The 20,446-nt window shown below is 36.9% G+C and overlaps 1 protein-coding gene across 1 annotated transcript in view; it reads left to right on the forward strand.

Annotated features, from left to right (window-relative positions):
- The first annotated feature begins 9,245 nt into the window (after positions 1–9,245).
- Positions 9,246–20,446, forward strand: part of LOC108667362 — a 75,715-nt gene continuing 64,514 nt past the window's right edge. Inside the window, exon 1 of the mRNA XM_018154380.2 lies at positions 9,246–9,284. The gene's annotated coding sequence lies outside the window, so the exon portion shown is untranslated. The remainder of the gene's footprint in view (positions 9,285–20,446) is intronic.

Below are 20,446 nucleotides of genomic sequence, written 5' to 3' on the forward strand. Positions count from 1 at the left end.
AATAACTTTAGTAGGTTTAACTCAACGGACGTAAAAGAAAGAACTAAGTTTGCTAAAGAAGGTCTTGGCCTAACAACCAACAGGACGGCAAAAGGATATCAACCTCCTCAACAGTCTCGTCAGCTCAGTTGTGATCCTCAGTCCTTTGCAACTATTGGAAACCAACGAACACAATCAATGATCAATATCTCTGAACGTAGGAGTGAAGAATTGTTACTTTATCCTACTGAGCACCGGACTCCACCATCTCAAAACGCAATTAGGACCCTGCAAGGAAGAGATGCGGCACTTAGAGATCATGAACAAAAATCTGAATCTCGTTGCAGCCGGAATAAAAACCGACACCTCATACATCCGAGGTCCCTAAGCACTGACCCGATAAAATCCGCCAGAAGAACACGAGGGGAAGTAGGAATTGAAGCCATTCGAGTCATGAGTCCTGGCCCAGCATCGCATTTCCTTCGCCTTACTGACGAGGCCAAACGAAAAGCGGTAGACTACGATGTTAACCCAGAGCAAAGACTTCTTAACATCTTCTTCGACCGTTTAGTTGATCAGCATCACTATTCCAGCACATCCAACTTAGAAGCCAAACGTGCAATTGTTGAACAGTCGCGCTTCATTCGTGATAGTCCTCGTCACTTCCTTGATAAGGAAGCAGGATTGTGTTCAACAACTTCGATGAATTTTTCGCAATTCCAGCAGCATGAGGATCAATCTACCGTCATCAATAAGAATTTAACACAAAGTAAGAACTTTAGTGAACCAAAATCGACTGCTAAAGGTGCTCTAAATTCAGATAATTGTATAAGTAACTCTACTTTGCTTGTGTCAAAAGAATCCCTTCCAACAGAACAGGGTTCTTCGAAGTCGTCAGACAACCATCAAATATCGATATTTTTGCACGAAGAGCCGTCAATTGGTTTGAATACTGACCAAACTCATTATAAGCACTCACTGCATTCGGTGAATATAGTAAATCAATGCAACAAGGAGCAGTTTTTGAAGATTCATCAGAATCCGACTGAAATCACAGTTAGGTCACAAGCTCATCCGAAAAATGGACTTGCATCTAGAACTGGTTTAAGTCCGATACCGTTCGACGCGAAGAAGCATTCTAGTTGCGTTTCTCCAACATTCCTTCCGTACAGTAACTCTTTTCAAGATCATTCGACTGAATTCCGATCTTTAACTACAAATACCACTCATTTCAATTCATCGAGTCTAGACCGTACGTCGCATTCAAGGGTACAGCAGTCCTTATTTAAACCATGTCATGGGGGAGCTAGGGTGATGTCATCACATCGTACATCAGATTCGGCGTTGCCTCAAACAGGAGAATATGGAGCCTCGACTCTAAATTCAGATAATTGTATAAGTAACTCTACTTTGCTTGTGTCAAAAGAATCCCTTTCAACAGAACAGGGTTCTTCGAAGTCGTCAGACAACCATCAAATATCGATATTTTTGCACGAAGAGCCGTCAATTGGTTTGAATACTGACCAAACTCATTATAAGCACTCACTGCATTCGGTGAATATAGTAAATCAATGCAACAAGGAGCAGTTTTTGAAGATTCATCAGAATCCGACTGAAATCACAGTTAGGTCACAAGCTCATCCGAAAAATGGACTTACATCTAGAACTGGTTTAAGTCCGATACCGTTCGACGCGAAGAAGCATTCTAGTTGCGTTTCTCCAACATTCCTTCCGTACAGTAACTCTTTTCAAGATCATTCGACTGAATTCCGATCTTTAACTACAAATACCACTCATTTCAATTCATCGAGTCTAGACCGTACGTCGCATTCAAGGGTACAGCAGTCCTTATTTAAACCATGTCATGGGGGAGCTAGGGTGATGTCATCACATCGTACATCAGATTCGGCGTTGCCTCAAACAGGAGAATATGGAGCCTCGAATGAGCGAATGAACAGAGGAAATTCTACATCACCAAGACACATTGGCACGTCTGGCACTAGTATTGGTTATACCGGGGCTACTGATGTTCCGATTTGCACGGAAATTTTCAATCACAACGGGACTCATCGAAATTCATCTCCGTTGAATCTTGTTCAATCCCGGGAGGGGCTATGGTCGCCAACAGGACACGGAAGGTACAACCGGATAGATTTCAGCGGCTATAGTTCTCCACCAGCGTTACCGCCACGGACTCCCTCGACATCATCAAGTTTGTTCGCCGATCAGAAGCTCCTGAGTCCACGTTTGTTGAGTCCAAATACGTTCAATTCAGACATAAGCATTCAAACACTGGACAGGAGCTCAGTTAGTCCAGTCAGACATAACTCGCAGCAAAAAAAATCAAACGCGCTTCGTTGTGTTGCAAACAATCAGGATGGAATGAGCGGCATTGAGACGCGAAAACAAATGTACTTCAAGTCGTTAGAGAAGGACAGCACTTTTCCTCTAAGTGACGAACGATTCCAGCCACGTCGATAGCCCGTCATAAGCAAATTAAATTCAAAACAACTATGAGGACACAAAGAATATTATGACCTTTAATATTAAAAAGATCTTTCGTCTTGATTTGAATCGAACTTTACAAATTGCCTATGAATAATTAATTGTGAATGTTTCAATTCTGTTAATTGGTTTTGCGTGTGGTATTCGTTCGTTTGACTGAAATTTATTCCATAAATCCCTTGCATCACCGCATCGCTTTAGCGGAATTTAACTCCTGATATAAGGTTACACGGTTCATCAGAAGAAACCTTTCATGTAAAAATCATCGCGGCAATTGTCGAACACAGACTGCACATGATCGACTGTGTTTATATATATAGAACCAACTTGACCTCATGACCTGGCCCCTTCATCACAGATGTTTAACACGTTGCAAATTTCGTGGAGTACCGCCTGAAACACCGGAAATGGTAAAGATTTTTACTCGTTCCTTGGACAATCACGCGAATTTTTTATATTATTTCGAAATGTTTCATCTGTCACTAAAATTCTCATTTCTTTTTCAAGCTATTAACTTTTATAATTATGAATATTTATAACAGAGGATACTAATTTTTCTTAAATTAATTGTAGAAATTATATCCACAAGACAAAATAATTCATGAATACTGATTATGCATGCACTGAGTGAACGTATAAAGTTTCAGTAATATTTTGATGATAAATCCTGAATTATTCCACCATATTTATAGTATTGTTTTGTTAAATACTTTCATCTTATTACAGTAAGAACTTCAAAACACGACCTCGTCGCCACGCTACTCGCAATGGGCAGCGCCGCTGAAGAGCATCCTGCGTCAAGTATCAGTGATACTTCCTAGCACATCTTGGGGATCTAGGTATCAGTGATACCCCTGATGCCATCCTAGGGATCTAAGTATCAGTGATACCCCTCATGTAATCCTAGGTATCTAAGTATCAATGATCTTGCTGATGCCATCCTATGGATCTAAGTATCAGTGAAACTCCTGATGCCATCTTAGTGATCAAAGTATCAGTGATACTCCTGTTATCATCCTAGGTATCTAAGTGCTTGGGATTTTCTGCGTTGGTTTGTAAATCTTCTCGCATGCCGTGATGCTTCTAAACATTGTCCTACAAAAATGTTCCCTACGTTTTTGATTGATTTCTTATCCATTTTAAATTAAATAGTTTAATTTTTTTTCTTTTGGTTTTTCGCAAAAATATATTATTCATACTAAATAAATAATTACTATTGAATTAAGTTAGTTTGAAGCTGAGATATAGTCAATTGAAAAATAGGGGAAAATTTTTGTGGGACACGCTCCGGAATCGAAAAAGAGTAGATTTAATTAAAAAACTTAATCATATTTTGCTTAGTTTAAAAGGACATCCAATTAAAGCGAAGCGATATGTCATCGAATTATTGTAATGGAACTGTTATTTTTATATTCAATTCGCTGTTTTCTTAAAGAAATATTAGGTATAACGTATTTTGGGCGGAATATTAACTGTCCTTAATAGAGTTAAATAAAATTTTTTCAAATGTACTAATGTAGATTTTTCTTTTAACCTGGCGAATTGACAAAAAAAAATTGCAAGGGTTGAGAATGATTAATAATACCTCATCTGAGATGTCTTCAATGTGTGAGATTTCTTCAACTAGATTTTATTGACATTTGTATCTCTAAATGCTAAATGGAATATATATATAATTTATTAAAGGTCTGGAATTAATGCAATCTTCCATTAATTCATGTTAATTTCTCTTCCCTTAGTGACCAAATCTATACGAATTGTAGTCGTATTATTAATAATGCTGTTATTCTGTATCATTGACGCATGACTCGAATTTGTTAATTATTGATAATTCAGGAGTGATTAATCATAGTTTAGTAGTGATTAAGCGTATATCATGTGTGATTAATTATAGTAATGAGTGATAATTTTATTTCAGGTGTGGTACATTTATTTTGTCATATTATTAACTATAACCATATTTAAATTTAATGTCTTCACTTTTATTTACAATTTTCTCTTGCTTTTTAATTTGATTTTTGAATTTTTGTTAAATGAAAGGCTTTTTTATCATCTCAATTTTGTGGATTTAAAGTGTGTGGATTTATCGAGAAGTAATAAAAATTCTTTAATATTAGTCTGATTTTACTGTCCCGTATTCAATGATTTTTGAACCAGGCAAGCATAAAAAAATTATATAAAGATTGTATAACAATTTCCCTATATCCCTCATTTAATCACATTTATCTCGTCTCTAATGCTATAAATTATAAAGCAACTACGGAAACGAAGAGAAAGGATAGGAAGAAATTATATAACAAAAATACACATTGCCTGGCGCGATCGCCGCAGGAGGCACGGAGCGTGACTATCATCAACAGCGCCGCATGACTGCACGAGACTTGCACTGTGTTACCCCCTCTCTAACCCCCTTGTTCCCTAACCCCTTTCTTTACCCCCATTGACCTCTCAACCCCACGCCACTTCGCCCTTTAACCCCAAGGAACCCCAACCCCCGCCTCAGCCCTCATAGCTGCTGCAACTTCCGTTTCATTTTTAGGATGCGTGTAATTTTGTTATAATTAGGTTCGTGATACCTCGTGCGAGGTAACCGATACCGGGATACTGTTTCGTACTTTTAAATTAAATAATAAAATTTTAGAATAATAATTAAATAATAATAATAAATAAAATAATTTTAAATTGATAATTTCGTACTGAATAAATGATAGCTCCTAATGACATTTGATTTCAGGATGTTTTCATATTAACTTCCAATCTGCACGGTAACTTTTGGGGTTATACTTTAGCGTTACTGCGAGTAACCTTTTTTATTTATGTGTGATAGTTATCTTGAAGTTCTCCAGAGCTGTCACTGTCAGAGTTACTCAGGGTAACTCTTCAGGCATTATTTTTAGTTACTCCGAATATCTCTTGAGTTGTATCTCTGAGAGTTACTCAGGGTAACTCTTGAGTTATTTCTCTGAGAGCTACTCCGGGTAACTCTTGAGTTGTCTCTCTGAGAGTCACTCCGAGTATCTCTTGAGTTGTTTTTCTGAGAGTTACTCAGGGTTACTCTTGAGTTGTCACTTTTCATAGCTACTCCGAGTAACTCTTTGAGTTGTCTCTCTGAAAGTCATAGTGGCAAACCACAGCTTTTTTAGAATCAGTTCATTTTTTATTTCCTCATTTACCCAAGATTTAAATCAATTCTTTATGTATCAATGTATCATACTGCTGGTATCCAGGATACTTTACTGGTCTACTTATAGGACTCACAAATGAACTTGAGGGAGTGTCTAAAAAAAACTCTGCATTGCCACTATGCTGAAAGTTACTCAGGGTAACCCTTGAATTATCACTTTTCCCATTTACTTCGAGTAACTCTTAAATTGTCAACCAGAGAATGACTCCGAGTATTGCGGTCACAAGTCGAGTTCATCAGGAGCGAATTTCCCGAGGCGTCGCCCCGCTGCGTAATTTGGGTGACTCCCGTGGGAGCGCCGGGGCCTATGTTCCCACGACCGCACGAGCAGGTGTAAGTAATGGGGCAGTGCAGCACTCGGCACGGCAGTGCAGCACTCGGCACGGTAGTGCAGCACTCGGCACGGCAGTGCAGCACTCGGCACGGTAGTGCAGCACTCGGCACGGCAGTGCACGGTGGTAGTGCACACTCAAGTCTGTATGTGCAGCGGCCTAACATTTATATTGCATAATAACTATCCACGTCTGACGTCCGACTCCAACGCAATTTTTCTGTTGCTTTCTTTTCTAGCGCTAATTCATGCAATGGAATTTTTTTCATACGCTATAGATTATAATATACTTATAAATTAATATAGAGGTATATTAACAATTAGAGTAAAATATTTCAGACCCATCAAATTAAAATGAATTAATACCAGTTAATGTTTTCGAACGTTTCAGAAATGCTTTTTTACATAGGGCAAAAACCTGGGGTGCGTTTCACATAGGCCCCACTAATAACAGTGATAATAATAATAACATTATTATTATTACTAATATTATATTATTATTATTAATATTGATAATATTACATCATTAATAATGATTAATAAAATTAATAATTAAATTAATAATATTAATACATTTAGTTGAGCAACTTCAGTCTAAAACTTATTATCATGCCTTACAAATGGTAAATGGTGGAAAAACTGCATCGGTAAAAGATCATCGGTAATTGATAATGATTCCATTTATTTCAATTATAGACATTTAGTAGCATTAGTTTAATCGATGCATGTGAATTTAATTCTTGACAGTCAGTAGCGTAAGTAGCTTCAAAAGTTTATTATTATTGTTATTACTATCAGTGGTAGTATGTATATATAGTTTCTCTAGATTATTTTTAGCGTGGTGGGAGTAGCATAAGAAGTCTTGTCAGATTACTATTATTATTATTAGTATTTGTACTAGAAGTAACATTAATTTGTCACAGTTATTAGTGTTATACTAAGACGCCGTACTCGCCCGTACCAGAGACTGCCCGAGAGCGGATCTTTGTTTTGCAGACGACGATGTTTGTGCGTGACGTAAAAGGCAAGGGCGGCTGTCTGCTTCCATCTCCCCTTCCCCCAATCCTCGTCGCCGCCGTTGTCATTCCACTGGAGCTCTGCCCCAGTGTCGTGGGGCTCGTATATGGGGCGAGATGTCCCCGCCACTCCCCTTTCGATCTTCATCAATCCTCTGTCAGAACTTCACTTGAATTTGTTTACATCGACGTAGCTGAACGTTGTCAGAGACTCGGGCAAACTCAAAAGATTTGCTTAACCGTTCGCAATGGCTTGGGAAATGTGATGAATTACGTGAATGGATTCATAAACCTGGGAAATGTGAAAAGAATTTAAACTGTCCATAGGAAGAAAAATCGTTTTACGGATCAAGATCATTTCTGGATCCACATTGCAATTTTTTAATGTAGAAGTTCAGTTTAGGTATAGAATTAACGTACATATCCCGATACAGTTTTGCGACAAACGTTCAGAATTTAAATCAAGTTCAATTATCGTAGTATGATCAATACATTTTATTGTGCATTTGCAATAATTGAAATCGTAGATTGACATGGTTTTTGAAAAATCTAATAATAATATTGGATGTAATAGCAAGTCAATGATACAGTGCAGGCAAGCGGTCTAGCGTGGGCGTCAGCAACACAACAAGCGCCTAACGCAGCGCCGCGCTGCGCTGGCTTCACACAAACACACGCAAGTGTATACACAGATGTGTTCAGTCTGGAGGTGTGTTACTTGCAACTAAAATCAGTTTTAAAAACACGCAAGTGTATTCCCAGATATGTTCAGCCTGGGAAGTGTATTACTTGCTTCCAAAATAAAATTAAAAACCCGCAAATGTATCCCCAGATGTATTCAGCCTGGGAGGTGTGTTCCTTGCTTCTAAAATAAATTTAAAAGGCACGTTAGTGTATTTCCAGATGTGTTCAGCCTAGAAGGGTAGAAGGGGTGTTACTCAATAAAAAAACACGTTATTGTATACCGAGATGTGTTCAGCCTGGAGGGTTTGTTAATTTCACCGAAAATCAATTGTAATAACACGTTCTTGCATCACCACGTTAGCGACAGTTGAACCGCGACGTACGTCGAACCGCTTTCAGTACCAGTAAATGAGTTTCGAATTGATGCATGTACAAAAATATAGATTAATAATTAGCTAATAATTAGCGGAAGCATTCAATGGAATATCAGAAGATTTATAATGATTATGAATTTGAATTCTTGATTTTTTCCTTAATCAGATCCAAAATTTAATTTGGTAGCATCTTAAATTAGTTATTTTCGACTGTGTGGCATGGCATTCTCGACTGTGTGGCATGGCATTCCCGACTGTATGGCATGGCATTCTTGACTGTGTGGCATGACATTCTCGACTGTGTGGCTGGCATGGCATTCTCGACTGTGTGGCATGACAACTGATCAAACCTCCGCCATTTGATCCCATGGTCTTATCGTTGCCATTTTGCAAGCTTTATCATGGCGTGACGGCGATGAAGGCAAGCTGAGGGCTGAAGTTTCCTGAACAACAATGGGGCATAATTTTGGCACCCATGGACTCAGCCCTGCTTGAGGTGACGCTCTAAATCAGACCGTCTACGTGGTGGCATCTTATTACATTTGAAACACTAGAATTGTACAATTATTATAGTTTTGTACGACAATTATCGTGTTTTTATACAATTTAAAACATCTGAGATGCATGACTTGCTGTTGAATTTGTTAATAAATATTTTTTACAGTTGAATTCTACGTTATGGGTATTTTATTTAATAGATTATTTGCTGTGCGTGTGAATTGAGTCACGAAGCACATTCAGTAGCACCATATTTACTTTATTTTAAAGATATTTTGTTTCGTTAGATCGATTTCAGCAACGAATTTTAGACTCTTTACGATTTATACGTCGTCTGCAAATTCATTATTTCGATGATATTTTTTGATTTCTTTCTCATGCCTTAGAAACGAAATATAATTTACATTTTTTGGATCAAAAATCGTTTAATTTAAAAAAAATTTGTTTTATTCCATCGGTTTCAGCAACGAAAATCGTTTTTTCTTATGCCTAAGAAATGACCAGAGATCCTTTCTTCAAATATCTTTCTTTGGAAAATGGTATCTAAGAAACCAAAATGCAGTGATTTCTTAAATACAAAGTTTTTATTCATGAAGTTGTGATGACATTACAACTTAATTAAACCTTTTGCGAATTGTTATGGCCTGAACCAGAGTGCGCGTATCTGCCCACTCACTGATGNTGACAACACTGACTGCATTATATTTACCTCGGTAAGTTTAAATTGTTTATCATTTTAGTTCAAATTATTGTTATATTTCCGGTTGTATGAACTTGGAGCATATTTTTTTGTTCCTATTCAGGTCAGAATTGTGTTTATAGATCACGTCTATTGTGCTGCAGTTGTATATGTATAGGCCGTGATGAATGTGTTGCAATTGTTCATATACCGTGCGCAGTACGTGTCCTGCAGCTATACCTATATAGACCGTGTTCAGTGTGTTGCAGCTGCATATAGGCCGTGTTCAGTGTGTTGCAGCTGCATATAGGCCATGTTCAGCGTCCTGCAGCTGTATATAGGCTGTGATCAGTGTCCTGCAGCTGCATATAGGCCGTGTTTACTGTTCAGTGTGTTGCAGTTGTATACATAACATGGTAAGTGACACTGCAGTTTTTGATGAACGTTTTCGACGAAGCTGATGACGAAATTCGAGGAATCATCAATCGATAATCGCCTTATAGCGACGATAGCGATCATATAGATTATAGCAACAATGGCGTGAACGCTGTCATGCTTATTATTACTTTACACTAAAGATTTAGTTCAGTTTAGAGTCTTTTAACTTGAATGCAAACATTTATGTGGAATCTGTTTAGCTCAATTTTCATCGAGCAAATTCTTAGTTGAGTGTAGTTCTAGTTTATCTTAGCCTATATGATTCGTAATCATAGAAGTTCATCGCTCGCGTTAAATATTATTATTAGTTATATCAACCGGAATGAGTCTTTTGTAGATATTTTTCCCGATTTGAATAAATCTTTGATTTTTTGAATACTTTTTAAGACGTTTATTCAAATTTGGCATAAACGCATACCAGTGACACAGTTGATTTAGTACTTAACGTTCAGCAATCGTGTGCGTAATTTGTTGTAATATCAATAGTTTGCGTCTCCATTGTATTATAACTTTATACAAGTGTTTTTTTCCATAAATTTAACGCACATAGATGGATGCTCTTTATAAAGAAAGGCATCGTAATTAATATGACTTCAAACTTCGTTCTTATCTACACTCAACAACTGAACACGCACCGACACTCAATTTTTTTATATACTGTATGCTGCCACCCATGAATGTTAGATATAGAAGACTATCATTCGCACTTACGGATGGAAATCATTTAAAAACTATTTTATGCGCTTCTTTGTTAGATCATCTATGACATTTTATTTCGTGTATTCGTCATTTACATGAAATAAAAGCGTTACTCCACAAGCGTCGTTCACCTAATTTAAGGATAGCCACTTGGTCAGCGTTGCAGTCACCCGCGTCTTGGTTGTCCAAGCAAGCTCCATTTCTCAACCAAAATTAAGGTTATTTTGGCAATTGTTATAGATGAGTGAATTTTGGGCGTTTAATTTCTAAGGTAATTTTTTAGTCATGTTATCAATCGTTAATTCAAGATAAATGTTAAAAGCGTAAAAGATACTTTTGCGCATAATAAAATTTAAAGATTATGTTATCGGCTTCAAAGACAAGCTGAAAATTTAGGCAGTATTATCGTTTAGAATACGCGAAAAAAATTTATTTGATCTCGAATTGAAGTACGAACTCGAGGACACATTTGAAGGCGGTTGAATTATAGCCTTGAATTTTATCGAACGGTTTAAACCGAGTTGCTCAAGCCTGACATCATAAACAAGAATGGCGGTTAGGCCGGGACTTGCATGAGACGTCGTGGCGGCTCTAAAGCGGCTGCACTTGCCACGGGGCAGCGGCAGTAAAAACCGCTCCAACCTGGCCTCATTTGTCCACTCAGAGAAATAAGCGAAGCTTTGTCCAAAAATCGATGCACTTTTTCGTGCTTGTTTGGTTATCTGATCATTTGTCCACTCAGAGAAATAAACCAGACTTTGTCATTATAGCGATGCACTTTTTCGTGCTTGTGTGGTCAACCTGGCCTCATTTGTCCACTCAGAGAAATTAGCGAGGCTTTGTCCAAATATCGATGAACTTTTTCGTGCTTGTATGGTCATCCTGACCCAGTTTTTCGCGGTAAAAGGGCATATCAATGCTACGTCCAGAACGTGTCACTATTTGGATATTATGGCCCGTCCATCTTTCTGAGTGCAGTGATTCAATAGCACAGGCTCGACGTGTAGTGCGAAATCAAGGAGGCTCCAGCCTAACCTAAAACTGCTTAGTCATCATGTTACTTTTAATTGAGTAGTTATTAGTTAGCTTGTCATTAGGGAAGCATTCATCGTGAAACTATTCAACATGTTGGTAACTGGGCATTATGCAACTACGCGTTATGTAACTAGTTATGTCTAACTATTCATCATAGAAATATTCATTAATAACTATTGATAACTAACTATTTATTAGTTAACTAGCCGTCAGGAAACTTGTTATAATATTAGTCGTGACCATGTAGCTAGATTTCTTGTAAATCTGCATCAGTTGTTGTTATGTAGTAATTAAGTCATTGCATCACTGCATTGCATTGCATCATTGCATAATTACAGTGGCAACAACGAAAATAATTAGGATATTACTAGTAACTATGTCACTATTTATTTAACGTAAAGCAATTTGTGTAAAACCAGTAAAGTGCAAAAAACATGTGCGTAAAACTATCTTCTATTGTAATATTCAGTCAAAAAGCTCATCATTATGCAGTTATTCACTTACATAACTGATTGCTAAGTGGCTGGTCATTACTTAACTGGTTTTGAATTGTTTATAACGAGATTAGATGTTATGTAACTAGTCCCGATGTGACTAGTTATTATGCAAATGTTTTTAACGAACATAGTCTTTATGGAATTAGTTATTATGAGACTCGGTGCATGTGTAAAATGCAATAGCTTTTAGTACGACTGTACAACAGAATCAAAGTAATTTATTCTGCAAAGCTGAGTCATAAATCAAATTAATCAAAAATTGAGAAAGATTAAATATGGTGCATTGAGTTTTACAAGTCAATTATAATTTGATAATTTATTTTTAGAGTATTTTTCTTCCTCTTCAATTTGTCTAAATCAATATACATCAAACTCAATCAGCACGCTATATCCGAAACCGTGCAATAAATGTTTCAATGAATAACTTTTTCAATGCTGAAAACTGACGTGACTTTTCATCAATGCTAAGGTCTCCATATGAAAATAATCCTTGAGAAAAAATGTCATTGCCCATGCGTGCCTCCCTCAAGGTTCGTGTCTGGAACTTACAGAAAAATGAGACTCTGAAGTTCCAGTCTATTGCATGCGTGTTGAAAACGTCCTCTAATCTCTGCCTAAGAGCCATAGATGCGTTGAGCATCGTCCCTAAAGATCGGGGAAGTCATTCGCTTTTCTTCCATTATTATGCAGTGAAGCATCATCCAAAGATTTGCAAGGCCTGATAAGCTTTAATGGAGCAACTCGATTTTTGTGTCTCAAGTTCGAGCCGTTAACTTGAACTAAGTTTCATGCAAATCGAAAGATTCTGGATTCGTTGTCGAGAAGATCCCGTTCTAAAATAGCTTATATTAAGGATTTTGTCTTTTCTAAGTTTGTTTTTTAGAGAAAATGGAATCCTCAGATGGAATCTAAGCTTATTCTTAAAATCTTACTTTAGAATTTGCTTTAGTTAGTTAGAATGTGCTTTAGACAAAGATAATTTCTAATTTTAGGTTGAATTCAGATTTTCCTGCATTCATATCTTAAATGCAGGCTATCTTGTCTTAGCTGCGTCCCTATAGAAGGTCTTATAGCCTTCAGCCTGGGGATGAATGTCTCCAGGAAGACGTTGAAAGCCAACGCCTCTACATACCTGATGCGAATACCAAATACAAGACCTAGAGATGTCTTGATGATTATGATAAATTCCCTCATTGCTGATCGTGATCAAAAAAGTATAAGGTTATCACTTAATTGATCAACATTGTTCCAAACTTCGAAGTTATCGCAGCGTTCATCTGACGCTTCGTACGTCAGGGGGCACGAGATCAACTATTCTTATTAGGGGCTTGGGCGTCCAAACTATCATACCTCTAATGAAGAACCCCTGTAAATATTCATAACATTATAGGCCATGCTGAATTAAGGGGCCATAATTTGCGGGGCTTGAGCTGCACTGAGCATGCAACCTATAGTAAGCGAAAAATTAATATTCCGATCTGATTTTCTTTATAGAACAACGGGATTGTTTTGCATAAAAGTATTTTTAACAAATTGCGTTTGACGGGAGCATAAACTCAGAAAATTGAAGATTGACTCTAAATCAATTTTGTTTGAATGTGTGATAAAAAAATAAATACAAGAGTTTCTGTAACAATAAGAACAAAATATGGCCAACCTTATATCCATATTATCTATAGAGATTAATTTGTTTGTGGAACTGTAATCAGGATATCTCATTTATTTATCTAATCAAAGGAATAAATTTTTCGTACTGACCTCTAACTTTTCACGTAATTTCCAAGCTAAAACGATTTAACTGGATCGGACGATTCGACATTATTTGAATATATATATGAGTATTTTTTTACTTATATATATTCACTTTCGGTACAATTTTTTTGCCATACATGCATGAATCGAAAATTTTAATACCAAAAATTTTTCTATAATATATGTAGACTTAGATTAATATCCACCCGGAAGGCTCCTAATTTAAGAATTTTTAATTCAAATTAATGCAGGTTTTACTAAGCATAGGTAGTTTTAAACTTAAACGTCAAATTTTTAATGAAGATAAACACGTGCGAAGAAACGAGTCGTGCTACAGCTGTCTGTATATCTGACCTTGAGCGATGCAAAATAAGCTGTAATTCTGTTTTATTAAATTTGTTTAGAGTTTTAGAAATTATAACAAATGTTGCAGGCATATCATGAATAATTTTATTATATGTTCATCACAAATAAATTTCAACCTGATCAACTGTTCCAATAATTTCATATTTCAATGTAGGTATAAGCTTATAACTGCACTAAAAAACGAATTTTATGATTAAAATTCAATATTATTACAGGACTCTCAAGTACGGATACTTCTCGCGCCGTCAGTTACTTATTAAAAATTTAAATAAGCTCTATTAACATCCTTCATTCATATTTTATGCATTATTCATTCCTTGAATGTACGGCGCTTCTTTCAAGTGCATGTAGAATAAATATTCTCATAGCTTGTCCAGCATGGGTCTGTATGGCATGACAGAGATGAAATAATATTATTTGAATATTAGATTCATTTGAATCTACGTATTCTTTTTCGGGCCTCTATTAAAACACAGAGTGCAAGTACGATGCACTCAGACAAACAAATGTATCATATTGTCTAAATAGTGACACACTCTCTTAACACAGCACGTGTCCAGAGCGGCATTAGCACTGATGGCACCAGTCAGGATTACCAACAGAAGCGCAAAAAACACATCGCTATTAGGACAGAGTACCCTTAATTTTTCTGATTGTACGTTCGCTCAACACTGTTGCTTGTTCGATGTTCGATGCAAACGAAATATTTTTAGTGGACTTCGGACCATTTTTTCTAAAAGACTTGACCACAACAAAAGACTTCAAGTGACCTCTTTGCAGGAAATCTGAGGACTTGATGTTACTGTTGAAAAAAAGTGTTAGAATTTGCGCATTTAAGGCATTCAAGTTTTTTTTTTATTTTTTTCCGAGTTTTTCGCGATCAGGGGAAAAAGTTACCACGTGCATCGTATCTCTTTGACGCAGCAGTCACGGTAATTAAAAAAAAAATGAGAAGCGTTTTTTGTAGTTGCGGATAAATAGTTTTATTGTGAGGAAAATAGTGTTAACAATTGCAATTATTAAAATAGCGATAGTAAAGTAAAAGAAAATACTTTATTGGCAAAATCTTTAAAATTAACAAGAAAAATTACTGGCACCCGTCTTTTTAGAAGCAACAAAACATAAATTTTAAAAATTCAGTAGATGGCCTTGTGAAACTTTGCACAATAGATTGTATCTCAGAAGTTTTAAATGCAGAAATCGCTTTATTTTCATTAACCTCATAGCGAGTATTTCTTACGAATGAAAATAATCCTCTAGGTCTTTTCTTGACTGGAGCTTTGAAATTAATTTTTTCTTTCTTGTTATTCATGCGTTTGTCGCGAGCTGCCCTCAAGTCGTCGACGTTATGAATGCTTCAATATTTTAAAAATCTTTCATTATTATTTTGCATTTCGTTGAGAATAACACGTCAACAGATTGTTCATCAGATCAAAACAATTTTCATCAAACATAAAAAGACAGAGCAGTAATTGTTTTAAGCCATACACCAAATTTATCTCAGGTATCAATCGTAAGCCGAAGTTTCAAAATCAAGCGTTGAAGTGGATTGAATTTCTTTTAGAAAAACATGCCATTATATTAAGACACTTTCCATTGAATATCAAGAGGAAATATAGTAGTTGTTTTGAGCTCCACATCAAATTTATCTTATGCATTAAGCGAAAGCTGAAATTTTGTAATCAAGCATTTAAAAAGTTCGAATTTCAGTAAGAAAAACATGTCATAAGGTTAAGACACTTACCATCAAATATAAAAAAGTCATTTCAATACAGAATCTGTAGCTTCGTAGCGGAAAGCTTGCATCTCCGAACGCTTAGCCACCCTCCTTGCAGTGAAAGTCGTTTAGCTCTCTCAAGTCTCACGAAAGTTCACGAAAGTTCATGCAGAGGTTCAGAGGTTGCTCGAGATGCGATACGAGTGCGTAAACTTTATCTTAACCTGTTAAGAGCTGCTAAAATTCAATGCAGCTTGATGATAAATCAATCCCTCATCCATAAATGACATAAAATTATGATGAAATGAAATGCAACATTAATGATTGCTTCAAAATTAAGCTTTTTTGCATTAAATAAAAATGTCTAGCGTTTATGCTAACCAAATACTTAAAAATAGTTTATTCATTGAAGCTTTATTCGTTATTATTTGATTAAAAATATTTATATTCAATATTATTATTTATACGGAGCGAATATATAATAATATTTCATTAGCTCCAATAAAAATATAAAATTAAATTGTCTTCATGCGATGCAAAATCCTGAAATGATCACAACCGGGGTGCATTTTCTGTCAACCTAGCCAGTTTAGTTACTCAATGTTATATTAAATATAGTAACGAAGTTTTAAATTGTCGAGCATTTAGGTATCGTTTGCTTTCAAGGTACCGTTTAGGGTATCGTTTGAATTAGTAGCTTGTGCGTGTCAAGTTCATTTAGTTTGGTAGGATTCAAAGTTATCCCACTCTATGCAGTGATAATTATATTAGGTAATGATAATTTAGATAATCAACTCAATATATTTTTATTCACATTTTCACTTGAACAGTTTGACTTGGCATGGTTTGGTTTGATTGCATTCATTCCATTCAGTGATGGCAAGAGCCTGAGCGGAAGTGAATGATAACGGCATTTTTTAGTATTCTACGGCACATCATCTCTCCGGAATTTTTCAAATTCTTCTTAATCAATTCTTACACATTTAATTTTAATATTTCCAATGGTAAGATCACGCATCCTTCAAAAAAATATTTCGTTTTTTTGGGCAATTTATCCACTGCACATATCACTTATGGCCTGCCTGTCCATGCCCCCTCTCTGATCTGAGCCCAGCACGGTTCCCCTCCCCTTGGGCCCAGCACATTTTTCCCGCACTTGGGCCCAGCACATGTTCTCCTACTTGGGCCTGTACATGCCCCCTCTTTTTCTTGGGCCTAGCACACCTCTCTCCTCCTCCACTTGGACCAAGCCCATATCCCCCACTTGGGCCTAGCACATGTCTCCCGCAATTGGGCCCAGCACATGTCCCCTACTTGGGCCCAGCACATGTCCTCCACGTGGGCCCAGCACATCCCCCACTTGGGCCCAGCACATGTCCCCCACTTGGGCCCAGCACATGTCGCGCCCCCCTCTCACCTTGGGCTCATTTGGCAATCAATTGAGGCGTGGCATTCCTTGCGGGTGGCGACACTGAATTCCTCGTGTTCAGTCTGGCAACCGCGTTCACTATTGTTCCAAACCCTGGAAATTTGTTTCTTGAAAGCCTATGTGCGTTCACACCCCATAATTATTGAGGAGCAAACATGGCGCAGCAACAGCTACAGTGTGTGGACAAAAGAAATTGTGTGGTTTTCCATAGTCTCTAGCGCTCGTAAAGTGACCACATCGGCTATTTAGTACTGAGTAAATGCAACGGAGCAGCGCTTTGTAATGCCTACGCTATTGTCTGCCGTCCGTCTCATTGTTGTTATAACTTTTCCGCGCACTAATGCTTCGAGTTCATCGTCTCACAAATGCACTGTGTTCTCTATTATGAAGAAGCCGTCCTTAGGAAAACCTGAGGTCTGCGACAAAGGACAATGACTAACACTTTTCTTGTACAGTTGATGATTATTATCCCTCAAGAAATTGATACTGGTTCAAAAGTAATACATTGCTACAGAATTGCTTTAATAAATAATCTAATTTCAAAACTTTTCATTCAAAATTACACTAACGGAAATCGAACGGTGCATTATCCTCGCAATAACGAACGGTTTTGTTATAATGTAAGAAAGAATCGAGGTTTGCTTGGAAATGGTTAAAGTTGAAGAGCGATTTTCACGGTAAAATTGCTGGGTCTTGGCAGGTTTGCGCTGTCGTGGGAAGCCTGGTTCGCCTCATCGCCGCAGCGGAGCGTGACTGATGCCGCGTTACGAAGGACAGAACTTTTTTGGGGGCTTCTCGAAAAAATCTCTGCCGGCCACGATTAAATGGCCACCGATGATCTTCATATAGCTTTCTAATAGCTTTTTCACTTGTACTCTAGATACAATAGATGATCTATTTTAAGTAATATGTACGACCAGCGGAAAAATCTTAGGGATTTTACGAATATAAAAATAAATTCTATTTCAAATGGGTATAACTTTTTCGAAATCTGTAGTGAAAGTCTTGATTGAAGTAAATATTTAAGTAAAATAAGGTGATTTCTCTGAGATTATCGAATCTTATTGGATGAATGATTTAATGTTTCGTATGGTAAAGACTTTCTCCATATTTTAGGAACAAGAATAATGTACTTTTTTCAAAACTCAATTACAGTACGCAGCCAATCAATTACGCTGTGTAACCAAGACTGGGTAGAGTAATTACTTAAAGAGCGTTCAAAAGCTCTTAAAGATCAAAATAAATTATGTGCATCGTGAGCCGCCAGAACCTCAGTGTTATCACGTGCACGGTCTTCCTGTTTATCTGTTTCATGTTTGAGTGTTGTTTATCATCAGTCTGGATGCTTGACGCTGCCATTGCTCTGTAAGCGATGATAATGTTTGGCGTGCTACCTTCGATTTCATGTTTGATTGTTTGAGCGGATGCTTGAAGCTGCCATTGCGCTGTAAGCGATGAAAATGTTTGGTGTGCTACCTTCTATTTCATGTTTGATTGTTTGAGCGGATGCTTGAGGCTGCCATTGCTCTATAAGCGATAATAATGTTTGGTGTGCTACCTTCTATTTCATGTTTGATTGTTTGAGCGGATGCTTGAGGCTGCCATTGCTCTGTAAGCGATGCCGATGTTTGGTGCGTCGCAGCAAACGCACCGCGCTCTAAATGATGTTGACTTTGTGCCACCAACCGGAACCGGACAAAGAAGAGCTGACACTGCGCAGAATGAGGAAGCTGAGCGAGGACTGATGTAAATAGAAACTTTGTAATGAATTTTCGGCTGCTACAATTTGTAGGACTTGGGTTAGATAACTGTACACTGCATTGGAATTACTGCTTATTTATTTAATTATTTTGCACATGTGTTTTATGACCGTGTCAAAAGAGAGTGTACAGTCGAATAAAATTTTATCGTAAATAGTCAATTAAAACCACTAGGCGTTAAGTACATGAAATCATCGACAATTATTGCTAAAATACAGACATTACAATTGCAAAATTTTTTTAGGGAGCTCTAAAATCATACATTTATTGGAAGCCCTTGGCGTGAATATCATCTTACTTTCAAAATCGCTCGAATTTTACTTCTGCTAAAATCCTCAACTATAAACTACGTCGCAGCAAGCAAACCATTCTCACGGGCTGCCTACCTTGATAAAAAACCGACAATACGGAAGTTATCGTGAAATTGGCGTAGTGCCTTGATTTAGTTTAGAAAAAATGAAAGGAAGCTGATAGTGAAAGAAGTTGGTGAATGGTGATCTTGATAAGAGAAACGGAGACAGAAGGAAGTGAATATTTTTAATACATTTATAACAAGTTAGTGACACGACGACATAGTCACTTGAAGTCAAAACGAGCTACCGGTACCATATTTATTGCGACCGCAAAACTATATTTTTCAATTTATATTATATTTATTTGTAATATTTTAATTCTTATGCTAGAGTAGTTTTTTGGATTTTGCATCACATTACTGAAAATATTTATTACCGATTATTCGACATGATGCACTTCAAGCTGCCGAGTCAAACGTTCGTAAAATTCGTAAATTGTTTATGACTAGGAGAATAAATCTATCGATTTTCCCCATTCATTTCAGTATGAAGCGATTAATATTCAAATCCGCCTTCTGAAACTTCAAGCGTTTAGCCCTACACTTAATCGCAATTAAGCTTTACAAATTTGTATATACATAGGCACTTAGAATTATTTTTCACGTTCAAGAATAAAGCAGTTCATCATAGAAAGTTAGCTCCATGAAGCCTGTTCCCCACAGCTGTGCACGCAGCGTCTACGCTGCACAATGAAGTCAATGCAAGCGTGGCTAATATCTCGCTGCTGCAAAGTGTGATAATTTCACGCCTTGTTGGGTCATCACAGCTTAATCGCTGCTCAATATAATCATCAGCATACAAATTGAAAAGTCCACATGTTATGGCCAGAGAACGATCTCTCTATCACAGCGTTGAGTATTTCATAGTTACGTTCTTAATTCAAAGGGAAATTGTAAATTTAATGTGTAATTCAAATTTCTCTAACAGGACATCCCTTCTATTAACGCTTATAACTGATGATCGGATTTTTCCGTTAACGCCTGAACTAATTTTTTATAGAACGATAAAATATTTATATACATATATGATAAGAATTAGTCGAAAAATTTATAAGAATTGAGATAATATACCCGAGCGTCGATAAGAACTTTCGCTCGGTTGATGGAATTTAAAAGTTTTTCTGGAATTTAATGTTTTTCTCTGTGATAGA

Source organism: Hyalella azteca, unplaced genomic scaffold (assembly GCF_000764305.2).
Source record: "Hyalella azteca isolate HAZT.00-mixed unplaced genomic scaffold, Hazt_2.0.2 contig5776, whole genome shotgun sequence".
Classification (NCBI taxonomy): domain Eukaryota; kingdom Metazoa; phylum Arthropoda; class Malacostraca; order Amphipoda; family Hyalellidae; genus Hyalella; species Hyalella azteca.